Source organism: Python bivittatus, unplaced genomic scaffold (assembly GCF_059951505.1).
Source record: "Python bivittatus isolate LINGU-HERP-01145 unplaced genomic scaffold, Pbiv_v1 ctg000820_np1212, whole genome shotgun sequence".
Taxonomy (NCBI): domain Eukaryota; kingdom Metazoa; phylum Chordata; class Lepidosauria; order Squamata; family Pythonidae; genus Python; species Python bivittatus.
The window spans coordinates 1,282,559-1,297,742 of NW_028277107.1; the positions used below are offsets into that span (position 1 = coordinate 1,282,559).

The 15,184-nt window shown below is 42.1% G+C and overlaps 1 protein-coding gene across 1 annotated transcript in view; it reads left to right on the forward strand.

Moving 5' to 3' along the window:
* LOC148214039 (uncharacterized) overlaps window positions 1-15,184 on the forward strand; it is a 136,595-nt gene that overhangs the window by 46,800 nt on the left and 74,611 nt on the right.

The following is a 15,184-nucleotide window of genomic DNA, read 5'->3' on the forward strand; positions in this document are numbered from 1 at the left end:
TGATAAAATCAAAGGAAAGGAGATCCAGATCTCAGAAATGAGCAACAAAAGGAGAAACAGTGTTGGTTCACTTAAAACGTGAATAAACGTAAAGGTTCTGAAATGCTGGGCAAAGTTACTATGAAGGGGACAATAATGATACTGGGATCTGGTGGGGATAATATGAAAAGCAATAGCCTGATGACAGAACTTTCCGAAACATTAAACAGCAGAAATAGCTTGAAATTTTCTTTCATGAGGAGACCTACAAGATTTCTTCTTGGGTCTGCATCTTTAATAAAGATTTTTTGGTATACAGTACATCAATTTCAATCTATATATTTAATAGCGAATGTAAAAAGTACAGACCTTCTTAAAATAAAATTAATACAGCAATGAGCCAGATTCAGTCGTGGAATAATGTGAAAGATTACAGTAATTTCAGTCTCATGAATTCAAGATCTCTCCTCATTTAACAGCTCATAGAAGGTTTATGTGATAGTAGTTTAAGCTGAGAGAAACCCCAATTTCAGATGTGGGAGAAGCTGGTCCAAAAATGGTTTCCATTCACCTTAACCACAAATACAAGGTTATTGTTGATGTTGAGGCACAATCCCACAGATGTTACTTTGCAGAATGAATTATACATGGTTTCCAGTAAGAAGGACAAAGTATTCCTGAATTTCTTACCGTATGGAAAACTCACTGAGTGCACTTTGTAGAAATGTAGGGTTTGCGATCTGTAATAGAAAAATTGCAGGCTGGAAAGGAAAGAGTTTTATCCATTTTCTGAACTTGCTGAGCTTTACAATGTAACCAAATGTGCAAGAATGAACCAATCTGATTGTTATATTTCCAGTGATTTAAGAAATCACTCCTGTAGTTACCTTTGTAAGATATCTAAGTTTTCTCAATAGCGTTCACTGTAAGTTTAATTTTTCTGTAACGTTGAAGATATTTAATGATGCATCCTTTTTACTTCTCAAGTATCTACATCATTTACTCCTAAGCTTAGAGGTTGAATGTACTATTTTTATATTCAGTTAACATCCAAATTTATTTGAAGAGACCAGCATCAGTCTTTTTCTCCTTTTTATTAAACTTCAGAGGACTTCCTTTTCTTCAGATGTTGGGTCAAAGCCTGCAGCCCCTCCCCCAATCATGAGTATCATCCCACCCAGTTGCACTCATGCCTGTCCCATCATATTTCCTTAACTGAATTAAGATTGCTACTTCTTCCTCTTCATATCAATAAGGAAACAAGAAGTGAATGGGGTAGTACAATTGAATTTGGGACAATGGTACATCTTCTGTTTTTTCAGGGATAAAACCATGCATGTCTGGTACCTCCTGTCCTTCTTGATTGCCATCCGCGAGATCAACCAAAGTCCCCTGATCTTATCCAACATCACTCTGGGCTACAACGTCCACGACAATCATTTCAATGCAGAGATGAATGCTGAAGCCTTGCTGGACCTGCTTTCTGCTGGGGAGGCAAATGTTCCAAACTACAAATGCGGAAGACGGAAAAATCTGCTGGCTGTCCTTGAAGGGTCGAACTCTGACCTCTCCCAACAGATTGCAACCATGCTCAGCATCTACAAAATCCCTCAGGTAAGCTGGGAAGAGTGTGGGTTGTGGTTAGTTTCTGCCCTGGAATCTCCAAGACTATTCCAAAAATATGCAAGAGATGTTTAATCTTGTAGTAGAGACGTAAAACTGGTTGATCAAGAGTGCAATCACTAATTTTATAGCGGTTTCCTCTCTAAGAGGAAAACCTCTCTTTCATTGTTCCTCTCCATTGAAATAAAATTCAAAATTCCAAAACAATACCAAAAGTTGATTTGGGTAAACGAAAGAATGTATTAAAAGCACCCATCACAGTTCAGTGAAAATGGCTACCATCTGCTCCAGCTGTTGATGGGTACTGCATTCCAATGACATTTCTGCAAATCAAACATGCTATATAAGGACAGTTATTTATCGACATGAAAGATAAGTTAAAATACATACAAGAAGGGATAAATTCCTGGACCAGTCTTGATTGGGCTTTTGTGGAAAAGAGGGGAGGAGAAAACAGGATGAGGATTTCTGTATCTTTCCTTCTAAGCACCTTGGTCCTGGATGGGACTTGAATGGGAGATTATCAGGCTGTAGGATAGACTGGGAAGTTAAATCCCACAGCAAGGCATTGGCAACCCACTTCCATACACCTGATGAGAAAGCTGACGGGGTGTGTCCATGAAGCCACCAGACGCTGATCTCAGTGATGCTTCTGCTACCGAGATAGAGAAGGGCACTGCTGCCAGTCTGTATTTCTGCCTAACGTAGTCAATATTAGAGATCTTTTCCCTCAGAATTGGATTTCACGGTTCATTACCAATTCCTTCCATTTTCTCCAGATTGCTTATGCTTTTGTTTCTGATGATCTGAATGATAAAACCCAGTTCCCTTTTTTCTACCGGATGCTCCCAAAAGAAGGAATCCAATACACAGGGATGATTGAAATGATCAAGTATTTCAGATGGACCTCAGTGGGTCTTGTTGCTCTAGAAACTGATAATGGAGGGAAGTTCTTCAAAACTTTAACACCTTTACTCACCCAAAATGGCATTTGTGCTGTTTTCTCACAAAGTGTATCTGGGTACAATATGAATTTATACAGTTTGGATGCTGATTTGTACCTCACATGGAAACAAGTCAATGTATTTATTTACTATGCAGAGCCCACTTTGCATACTATGTATTTCTATGGAATGGCAATCATAGACCATATGTTGCAGCTCTTGATAAAACCTACTGTAGGAAAAATCTGGATCCTAACAGCCATGGGGGATCTCACTTTGAATTTGCAGTATCAAGATTTCCAACGTGTTCACAGCATTTTCACCTTCTCCATCCAGACAAAGAAATGGATAGAACGTGATGTTGTTTACCTCTTCTTCCCTTCAATCTCTGAATTTGGCAGCAAAGTTTTTCCATGTTCATTTGAAAAGCATCCATTTTCTGTTAAAGGCTGGTTGAGATGTGAAGAGGATGAAGAAATGGAAAGTCTACGACAGGAGGAGGTTGAAGCCACCCTTTCTCTCGACAGCCACCATGTTTACAACTCCGTCTGGGCTGTGGCACGAGCCCTGAATGCTGCCTGTGTCTCCAGATCCAAGAGAAGGATGCTGAAGGAAGGTGGGCAGACCTTGGAACTGGAAGGGCTACACCCTTGGCAGGTATTTCCTTTTCCATCGAAGAATCTCAGCTGAACACATCCATTACTTTTAAAACTACTTATACAGGAGAAATTTAGCAAATGAAGAGGAGAAGCCAGATTGTTCTCAAGAGATAATCCCAAGCACAAACCATCAAACAGGTGACTCTCTCTTGCCTACATTAACTATGATGTTTGTGTGGTAGATAAAGGGAGGGAGGAAAACACTAGGATAACAAAAGGCAATTGGAAAATTTTATCCTCTGGATCCTGCTACGTGTTGGTCCCATTTGTTCCACCCTCATCTTGCAGGCGATGTGGTAACAGCTGCCACATCTGGTGAGACTCCTCTGTCTCTGGAGAATGGCATTTTCCCTGCTCCTTCTCTGCAGGAAGCTGCCATCCTCCCATCCAGCTGGGAGGGTCTTTTCCACAGAATTAATCTGGCTGCCTCTCCTGGAGCCTTCCATCCTCCTAACCAGTCATTGCCAATTAGGCAGCCTTGTTAATTGGAATAAATGCATAACCCAGTTTCTAACTCGGCATTTGCTTGCATCTGCAATGACCCCTCCCTCCCTCTGTCATTCTCCCCTCGTCCTCTCAACCAAAATGGATGGTGCTGGGATCATGTCCAAAGCATCTCCATTCTTTAGGTGCTACCAGCAATATGTCCTTTCTACTACTTATTTCTTTAACTTATAGATTAATAGTAAGTTGAGTGATTTAGATTCAGAATAGGATTGGTACAACAGAGAATACTTGGTTGTGAGGAGCAAAATAGGCCCAATGGAGTGACCCTAACAAGGTTTCCGATGGAGGAGCTTATGCCTCTGTGTTTATAATGGCATTTGAAGAAAGGATGAAGCTTGTGGCTCAAGCTGCTTCTTAAATTGAGAGTAATGTGGTCAGGCTCCTGCCATCCATCTCAAACTGGGCCAAAGATTCCCAGAAATTCAACACAGAATGTCTATCAACTCATCTTTACTGTCACTTCACAACTGAACTTGTTCCCAGCAGCTCATTTCCTCTTCCTTTAAGGCAGATGTCTCTGGGTTCAATTCCAGGAACTTCACCTCCCATCTTTTCTATAGAAAACCAACCTAATGCTTCCCACATTCCCTCTTAAGGGTCCACTGATTATGGACATTCTGTGTATTCTTGCTCTGAGAAACTCCTTCTACCGATGTAGCAAGCACAAGTCCAGTCCACCTCTTCTGGAAGAGACCCGGAGATGTAAATGCAGATATACATAGGTGTAGGTCTCGATTTAGATTTAGATTTAGATTTAGATTTAGATTTCAAATTAGTATTTAATTTAGAGGTAAATATATGACAGTGATAATGTTTCCATCTAAAGGCTTCAGCTGCCAAATCTCCTAACACAGGGAAAAAAGTATTCATGAAAAAAATTGGGGCCCTTCAAACATGAATGAGTTTCATAGCCATTCAAGTAGAGAACCACCAATTAATCAGGATTGAAGAGGTGACTGCAGCTGGCCCTTCATGTCTGAGCTTAGGAGCTATGGAGGGTCAGGCATGGGGAAGATGGGGATGGGACACCAGCAGAAAGTCCTAGGGCTGCAGGCTAGGCTCAGAAATTGAAAGAACATCGAACACAAAAACCAGGGCAGATGATATCCATGTTCCTCCTCAATTTGGAGGCTTTAGCTATTCAGTGAATCAGAAGACCCTGGCTCATGAATAGAACAAGAGAGACTCATTCTTTCTTGTGCAAAAGGCTGCAAGATTTTTGTTGTTGATATTCTTCCCTTTCTAGCTCCATCCTTTCCTACAAACCCCCCAGTTTTACAACCATTCCATGGATGGGGTGTATTTGGACAAGAACGGAGAGCTGGCAGCTGATTTGGATATGGTGAACTGGTTATGGTTTCCCAACAACTCTGTTGTCAGGGTGAAGTTTGGGAGTTTTGCAAGACAGAAATCCCAGGAACCCAAGTTTGTCATCGACCAGGATGCTTCTATCTGGCCCCAAAGGTCTAACAAGGTGGGGAAAACCATTTCATTGCTATTTGTCCTCTTCAGCATTGGCATTGATCAACACATTCTCTGTGGAACTTCTTTGAACTCTCTGAAGCCCTTCAAGGGTTCAGGAGAGTTGCAGAGAACCTCTCCTGACCTTTGTGGCTTACATGTCCACTGCTACGCCTGATTAAGGGAGTCTGGATTCCCAATTCAAAAAATGCCATTTTGCTTTTATTTTTATAATGCTTTATATACTTGTCATGTTTTACAGATGTGAACTGGGGAGCCACCAGTCCCAAGATGCCTGCAGAATAAAACTGATGAGGAACAGTAGACAAATATGTAAAAAATTGAGGCAGCAGATTCACTGGAAGACAGAGTTTATTTATTTGTTTCTTTTTTATATATCCAATTTTCAACTGACATAATCATGTGCCTCATGGTGGTTTACAAAACTGAAACTGATGCAATAGCCAATTCCTAAAATGCTATGCTGGCTCTTATAAAGGACTACAGGAAGAGCTCCATTTCACCATTTATCTCAAAGGCCAACAGAGTCAATGCAAACCTAATCTCTCACTGTAAACTATTCCACAGTCTGCAGGTGGAAAAGAAGAAACATCTCCTCCTAGACTCAGATCCTTTGATCTCCCAGAAGGGAAATTCCTGGATAAACAGCTGCTTCTGTTACATGGACTTAGTCTACTATTTCTTTCCTTTGATGACAACCCTAACCTACTGTCCCTTATGTTCCCCTTTTCTTGTTCAGGGTCTGCCTCCCTCCAGGTGTGTGGAAAGTTGTCAGTCTGGATTTTTCAAGGTGGGTCAGGAAGGGGAGCCCATCTGCTGCTACGACTGTGTTTTCTGTGTGGAGGGGACCTTCTCCTCAAAGGAAGGTGGGTGACTCCAAAGTAAAGCAGCCCTTCATTAAGAGGGCTACCACTTCTCCCTCTGTGAAGATGCCACATTGCTTGGTTTCCTTCTGAAACATATTAAAAAATAGAGAGGCTAGGAAGCCAAGGTATGAAAGCTGAACTGTTAACTCATTCACATGCATCCTCCACCAGGGTTAAAAAGCAGAAAAGTGCCCTTGATGTTTAGTAAAGTAGGTCACAGTCCCTAAAATTGCTCCTTCTTTCATTTTTTCTGTTTCTTACACCATGCAGCATCTTTGCTCGTGGCACAGAAAAGACTAGATTAGTGGCTGAACCTGGTAAATGTTACTTTTCTTCTCTTCAGATGCAGATCATTGCACCAAATGTCCAGAAGACCAGCATCCAAATAAGGAGCGAGATAAATGTGTCCCGAAGGAAGTAAGCTTTCTGACCTACAATGAATATCTGGGGACCATCTTGGCTTCCCTTGCACTTTCCTTGCCCTTACCTACTGTATTTGTACTAGCAATCTTTGTGAAACACAGAGAAACTCCCATCGTCAAGGCCAACAACCGGGACCTCTCTTACATCCTCCTCGTCTCTCTCCTGCTTTCCATCTTGACCACCTTCCTCTTTATTGGCCGGCCAAGGAGAGCCACTTGCCTTCTCCGACAGACAGCCTTCAGCATCATCTTCTCGATTGCTGTGTCTTCTGTCTTGGCCAAAACAGTCACGGTGGTCCTTGCCTTTCTGGCCACAAAGCCAGGGAACAGAGTGAGGAGGTGGCTGGGGAGGAGTCTGGCCAATTCCATCATTGTTTCTTCTTGCAGTATCCAGGTGGTCATCTGCAGCATCTGGCTGGTGGTCTCTCCCCCGTTTCCTGATTCTGACATGCACACCCAACGAGGAGAGATCATCCTGCAATGCAATGAGGGGTCTCTTGCCATGTTTTATATTGCTCTTGGCTACATGGGCTTCCTGGCTGCCATCTGCTTCATGGTGGCTTTCCTGGCCAGGAACCTCCCTGGGGCCTTCAATGAAGCCAAGCTGATCACCTTCAGCATGCTGGTCTTCTGCAGTGTCTGGGTGTCCTTTGTACCCTCCTACCTGAGCACCAAAGGGAAGTACATGGTGGCCGTGCAGATCTTCTCCATTTTGGCTTCCAGTGCTAGCCTGCTGGGTTTCATCTTCTTCCCTAAGTGCTACATTATTTTACTAAGACCAGATCTAAATACCAAGGAGCAGCTAGTTGTGAAAGTATAAATCAATATCTGATTACTTCTGCAATCTTCTTCTCAAAGTCATAATTTTTGTGTACATTCTATGTGTTTCCCACCTCTAAATAGATTTGTAATACACTAGGCTTCCTAGGTTCAACCTCCTAAATACCCTCTCGATGGCCTTGTCATCATTCTCAGATGGTTCCACTGCTACCACCTATCCTGCTGAAAGCAAACTGGCCATACTGCCCCCTCCTCCAGCCCCTTGTGTCCACTCCCTAAGTGGTTTCAATGAGTTAAGCCAATATTACAAGCATGGAGTTATTCCCAGGCTGCACAACTTGAAAGGGTGCTCTTAGAAGGTGTCCACCTCTTAGCATCTCTTCAGTCTCCAAAGTGGGGTCTCCCCAGACAGCTAAAGGAAGTCCTGGGAAATGAAAGAGAGGAATCTTACTTTGGCAAATTGGTAGAGGTCCAACTAGGAAATTTCATTTGTCTGTCTTCTTATCCAGTACAGTAAATCCTTAAGCAGACAGGAGATGGCCCTCCTATTGTTTCTGTACGATAGTGTCAAGAGGGCTATTTTTGGCAGTGGAACCTGGTCACTCTTGGGTCATGCAATGTCTTGGAGCTGATCCTGTTTTGCAGGAGCAAAGAATGGGAGAAGGAAGTGAAGAAAAGGGTTTGCAGGAGAGTCAAGGGGGGGCAGAAAGAGAGGTGGAGGGAATGGGGGAGTAAAGAGTTTGCTGCAGGAGAGGCAACACCTTGAATTGGACCCAGAAGCAAACTGGGACCCAATGCAGGTGTGACTTGTTCTATTGTCAGGTTTAGCCCAGAGAACTCCACGAGACAATGCAAATACAGTTCTGTTGTGTCTATTAGCTTCCACCTCAAGACAGAATCTCACCAGCCTGAACCCAGGTTCCCAAGTCAGCCAGCCACAATGCTGTGAATTCCTTCGGGAGGTGCCAGCCTCATCTTTTTTTTTTTTTTAATAAATTTTTTTATTCTTTACAACAAACACAAAACATACATAAACAAAAACATACAAAGGCATAAAAAAAAAACATCTTCCATTTTATACCGTGTGTCAACCAGTTACCAACTCGTTGGTGCCCCTTTCATAATCTTCACTCATTTATATAAATTCTCATATCATCTATTCAAAATATACTTGTATACTTATCAATTATCAATTATTAATCATTTATAGCTAGTCTATAAAATCATTTATTACAAGAAATTTTAGCTTTCAATAGGATTAGTAATACATTTTTATCCATCGATTATATGTGTGTATATATAATAATTAATATCAAATTTCTATTATAAAATTTCCTAATCCATTACATTACTATATTTTCTCATCCAATCATTAATAAAACAAATCCCGTGTCATATAAAATTACTTATCTTCTTACTCTAATTTCAAATCTCAATTTAACTCATCTCTGCACATTCCATAATTTTCAATAACTTCCTCCTGCATAGGTACTTTTTCATTCTTCCAATTCTTAAAAGTTACAGTTCTAACCACTATCAAAACATACTTAATTCTTCACTACATGTTTCAACAAAAATATCTCTAGTTTAAAATCTATATGTTACTATATCCAACCATGTATGAATTTTAGTCTAATCTCTTAAAACATTTACAATCAAATACAATTCTTTACTATATATCTCAGTTTTATACCTTATTCAAACGCTTGCATAGTTTTAAGTTCACCCTTTTCATTCAATATCCCAAAATATCTGGCTGTTTATTCCTTTTTCTATGTTATTGGATAAGAGAAAGCAATAATAAATGTCCTTTCAAGCATTCTGCTTTTTGAAGCTTCTGTCAGTTCCATCATTGTTGTATTCCCCTCGTTTTTTCTTTAGGCATCTGGAGTAGTTTCTTTCAATATTGTTTTACTTCTTCTTTTTATGTATTCTCTTAGTACGATTTTCCATTATAATCTTGTATAATCCTTTTCTCCCCCTCAGTACCAAGAACAAGTCTGTCCCTCTTCATTTATCAATTGATTAACCCTTTTGATTATAAGCCTCAAAATAATTCTATTTAGTGTTTCTGATTTCTTGTGCTATTTCTTCCTTTTCCATTGATCCCGTTTTATGTTTAATTAAGTCCATTTTAACTTTGATATCTTTTTTTTTTTTTTTTGCGGGAATTTCTGCAGCTCTTCTTCCAGTTTTTTATAGTCATCCTCGATAGTTTAAAAATCTTTTTCTGCATTGTGTTTCTCGTATAGTCTATTATCTTGTATAGACCTTCATTAAGTCAAAGGATTCTTTATCTTTGTTCTTGCCAAGAGAAAGAGAAAAAAAAAGAGCAAAAGAAAAAAAAAGAAGAGGAGGGGAAAGGCTAGGTCTCTTTAAAAATCCAACTGGATTAGAGGAAATAGAGAGAGCAAAGCAAAGCTTCTACCAGAAAGAAGAGCTACTGCCACTAAACAAGGCTCTTGTGACTAACTCAAACTTTCCATCTTGAATATTTTCAAAGTCGCTTTCAACTCCGCTTTCTTGTTTATAGTTATTCGGATGGCACCTATATAAACATGCACATCCCACTATCTTTTTTAGAAAGCCCAAGGTCCTTGAGCATACGTCACAATGAAAAAAAAGACACTATATCGAGCCTCTAGATGGCAGTGCAACTTTCTTTCATTTACTTTCTCTTAACTCCACTTTCCCCATTTCCAAATCAAAAAATATAGGTTTCTTATAACAATAGAAAAATCTTAATCAAAAAAGAAGCTTGAGATAAAAGATTATTGAGTATTGAAAAGAAAAAGCCAGTCCAGTTAAAAATATATATTTTTTAAAAGAAAAACATCTTGCCAATTCCACTAAAAAGGGAAAGTTAAAAAAAAGAGATTTTTTCCCCCTTTTTTTTATAAGGCTCAATCTCGCCGCTTAATCCACTTTTCTTCACTTTTAAAAATCTCTTTAAGTTACTTAAGGTGTTCTCTAAGAATAGTTGAATAGTAAAGGTCCATCTCACCCGGTTGACACCCCTCTCTTTCTTCTTCCTTTGGAGCTGTCCCGGCTTTCGCAGTCATTAAATGGCTGCCTCTCCTCCGCCGGCTTCAAGAGCTTCTCCTGGGATCAATCTGGGACTTGCGGTGTCCCTGAGATCCACAGGACGCGCCCTTTGCGATCGCCATCTCTACGGGACGGCTTAGGTCCATCGGGACCGTCCGGGGGGGGGAGATATCGGCTGCGATCCTGGGAGCCCAGGATCGCCCGCCGTATCGCCGCGACGCCAGCTCCGCCCTCCCAGCCTCATCTTCTTGAACTTCCCACGCTCCTGTTGTGGGGTAAGAACATGCTTATCTCCCTGAGTATGGCCTTCATAAGTCCATCCCATCACAGCTATCTTTGGGGCACCCAAAATTGCCTACACGGCTGCATTTTGAACCAACTGTAGCTTCTGGGTACTTTTCAAGGGTAGTCCATGTAGAGTGCATTGCAATGATCTATACAGGAGGTGTCTAGGGCATGAGTGACTGACTGGAGGGACTCCTGATCCAGGAAAGATTGTGATTGGCACACAACATGTAATTGAGCAAAAGCCCTCCTGACCACGACTGCCACCTGCTCTTCAAGAGAAGTCATAAGTTGAGGAGGACCCACAGATTACTCGCTGGGTCTGTCTGGGGTTGCGCCACCCCATCCAGAATGAAAGATGGTAAACTTCCGGATACAGAGGAGCCTGCAACCCACAGCCACTCCACCTTACCTGAGTTCAGCTGAATCCTGTTGTTCCCCATCCAGACCCCCACAGCCCCCAGACACCACAAAAGGGTAGTCACTTGGAGAGCTTTCCAGTGGATTCATGTAGATCTTAAAAAACAGGTGAACCAGGACCAACCCACGAGCACTGTGAAAATCAGGCTCCACTGGGGTGACCTCTTATCCCCTATCAAAGAAGAGGAGGAGGAGGAGGAGGAGGAGAAGCCACCCCGGTGAAACAATGCCTCCTGTCCCCAGCCACTGTGGGAGGTCTGCTAAGATACCGTGGTTGATGGGATCAAAAAGCTACAAGGAGAACTAAAAGGGACAGTGAGAGAGATCAAAGCTACCTAGTCCAAAGCCAGACCTAAACCCAGAACGAAAAGGATCCCAACAACCCCATTTCTCCAGGGTGCTCTGTACTTACAGAGTGCTCACTTGCAACTGGATCAGGGTGTGATCTGGCCAGAGCAACATGCTCCAGATCATGCTACATCTGGACAGTCTGAGACAAAGCAGAGGTCTCATTAGGACGGCCTCCATGTGTCCAGCCTGAGTTTACCTGAGACAAACTCCTGGCTGTCATGGAGGCCATGATTTCCTGCTTCTTATGAGACCTGAAGATGGAGCCCCCTGAGTGGGAGACAGGGGGAAGACCCACAGCCTAGGCAATGGTCTGAGAAGAGGCAGCTCAGTCCGCCGGTGGGGGAAAGCGTGGGAACCATTTCAGAGGGGACCTTCCCTGCTTTTAGGGAGACTTAAAGAGAAGAGGGGAGAAATACTTTCAGTCTTGCAAGAGTCTGTTTAAGGTAACCTTACAATAGAGATTGTGCTGATACTCCTGGTAGCGCTTCTTCTCTGGACTACCTCAGAGGGCTACCACAGGGGAAGCCCTTGGTGTCTGTGCAGGTTTTCTCCATCTTGGCCTCCAGGGCTAGGTGGCTGGGCTGCATCTTCCTCCCCACGTTTCACCCACTCAGGGCTGATGTGGATACCAAAAACATCTGATACTAGAATAGAACAGAAAAGTTACTTTAGCCAGCTGTTTCCTCAGTAAGACCAAATAATAGTATTTAAGAATTGAAACTCCTAAACAAACAAACAACCAAACTGGCCATGAAGTTCTTTTAATTCTATGTCTTGATAAAAGTGGAGTAACACTGAAACAAATATTTTGACTTTCTTTATGTAACAGAAAAGGGACAGAGAGAGAGAGAGAGAGACAGAACGAAGCAATAATAAAAGAAAAAAGAAAGAAGAGACCAAAACTTTAATACAGATATAGATATAGTTATGACAGGCAGTTTGGTCTTGTGGTTAAAATGCTGGGCTAGTAACAAATCAAATCAAATCAAATCAAGTGTATATATTGCTATGCAGAATGGTAGAATTCAAGATTTAGGAAACCGAAGCCCCCATCCTTAACTGACAAGTGCATCTTTTTCAAAAATGTCTTCAGAATGGAGAACTCTAGACAACCATATGGAACAATACATTGATAAATATTTAATTTATAATGTATAAATAAATATATATTGAATGTACCTGTGTCTAGGAATTGCATGCATCATATCAAGTCATTTATCTTCCCATTGAAAGTGTTTAATTTATCCAAAAGCGAGAGGCAGAAACTCTCCCAAATCAATCTCCAATAAAACCTCTTTATATCGTCAGGATATAATACTGATTGATGGACTAATAAGTTAGGTCAGAATCCATGGCTAATAATAACCTTAGCAATTGGATCTAAAGAAGTATCAAAAATCAAAGTGGAAAGTGGACATCCCTGTTTAGCCTTCACAGACAGAAGAAGTAGATGAAAAAGACCAATGACCTTCACCTTTAGTTTGGGGGCTGCATAGGGAACCGAGACCCTTCATACAGATCCTTTGGGACATCCACATATGGTGAAGGTCATAGAAATCACAGTGCCTGTTACCTTTATTAAGAACTTATTCCACATCACAAGATAGCGCAGGGGTGTGTGTGTGTGTGTGTGTGATCTTTTTCTGTTTTTCTGCAGATCAATCAAATCTTCTGCCAGTGGAATGTGGTCTGATCTGTGCTTAGTTCTCCCAGATCCCACTTGATCATTTCTTAAAAGAAGTCCTGGTTTGTTTCAGGTCAAAGGCTAAATGGATAACCACTTTTTAATAAACATGATTCCCCCCCTCTCTAAATAGGAAAGCCTGAAGCCAAACTATTCATCAATATAAAAAATGAAAGTTCTCAACGCTGAGGAGAAGAAGTGTTTATTGCAATGATCATTGGGTGCCTGCTTTCAAGACAGAGGGACCCTGAACCCCCCTGAAGTCCACTTATAAACTTCTACCACTGTCCCTCTTGGCACAAGGTGAAATGTACGCGGCAGAGGTCCAGATACTGAAGTGGTGAAGGAGGATGAGTGGTTAGCTGAGTCAGGTCAGGATGTAAAACAAGGAGTACACGTCTCTCCTTTTGGGGAGAGGCTTGGAAGAGCTGGTCCTTTGCTTGCACCGTTCAGCTCGAAAGGTGGTAGAAAGATCAAGTCCTGCCTTCGGGAGGGAGGAAGAAAGTGGATTAGGCGGTTGAATGCAGGGCCATCCTTCCCTGAGAGCTCTCTCTTGCCATCTGCGCATCCAGCCTTCCGCAGGATGCCCCGAGTTTCACTTGAGGGGTTTTATCTGCCCATTGTATCTACCGTAGACACATGGCCTATCAACAATAAAAGCCTATTTAGAGTTGTGTTTGATCATTAGAGATTGCTGAGTTTGCACCCGCTCTCTCTCTATGTCAAAATAGTCACCAACTTTAGAGTCATTCAGTGGCTTTGTGTAGACAGGGAATGTCCCTTGATAGTGATGAGGCACAGATGTGGAGACCCAACCAGGAAGACGCAGGCGTTTCCACTCAGTGCAGGCATCCTTGCTTGAAACAGATTCACAGCCCAACTCAAGAGCTTGGAAGATTCCTCCTGAGGTGACCGCAATCCTCCTTCTGAGTTCCTAATGAAGTCCACTGAACAAAAGGACAATCTGTACTGTCGAAGGCTTTCATGGCCGGCATACGAAGGCTGGTGTGGGTCTTCCGGGCTGTGTGGCCGTGTTCTGGAAGTTTTGTTTCCTAACGTTTCGCCAGCATCTGTGACTGGCATCTTCAGAGAGCAGGAGCACAGACAGGAGCAGTTCTCTCTGTGCCCAGGATGATGTGACCCTTTTGTGGGTATTTATAGAGATCTGAAGGGGGGGGGAGGTTGGGTTAATGAGTGGCTGCTTGTTTTGGTGTCAGAATATGTGTGTATCTTCCTGGAGATTAGGCAGGGTTTTTTCTTCTATTGAGTTGTTAACAAGCTAGGGGTGATTAGTATGTTCATTGTGTGAACTGTTCACACATCCTGGTGATTGAGCTGAGTTCATTGACCTTTTGCAGGCTGTATTTTTCAGGATTGGTAGCCAGGTTTTGTTGATTTTTAGACTCCTCTTTTTTATTGAAATTGTGCTGGTGTTTGTGAATCTCAATGGCTTCCCGGTATAGCCTGGTATAGTGGCTGTTGGTGTTGTCCAGTATCTCTGTGTTTTCAAATAGGATTTTGTGTCCAGTGTGCTTGAGAACATGTTCAGCTACTGCAGATTTTTCTGGTTGCTGTAGTCTGCAGTGTCTTTCGTGTTCTTTTATCCTGGTCTGGATGCTGTGTTTTGTGGTCCCGATGTATACTTGCCCGCAGCTGCATGGTAAGCGGTATACTCCTGCGGCGGTGAGGGGATCCCTTTTGTCTTTTGCTGATTTTAGCACTTGTTGTATTTTTCTGGTGGGTCTGAAGATTGTTTGGAAATTGTGTTTGTCCATCAGTTTTCTCATGCGGTCTGTGACCCCTTTGATGTAGGGCAGAAATACTTTGTTGGTGGGTGGCTGTTTTTCTTCTTCAGTCGCATGTTGTTTTCTTGGTTTGATGGCTCTTTTTATTTCATTCTTGGAGTAGCCATTCGCTTGTAGGACCCAATTAAGGTGGTTAAGTTCAGAGTTTAGGAATTGGGTTTCGCAGATCCGATTGGCACGATCCATGAGGGTTTTGATAATGCCTCTTTTCTGACGTGGGTGGTGGTTGGAGTTTTTGTGTAGGTACTGGTCTGTGTGTGTGGGTTTTCTGTCAACTTTGTGTCCTAATTTGAGGTCTGGTTTGTGTATGACCAACGTGTCTAGAAATGGAA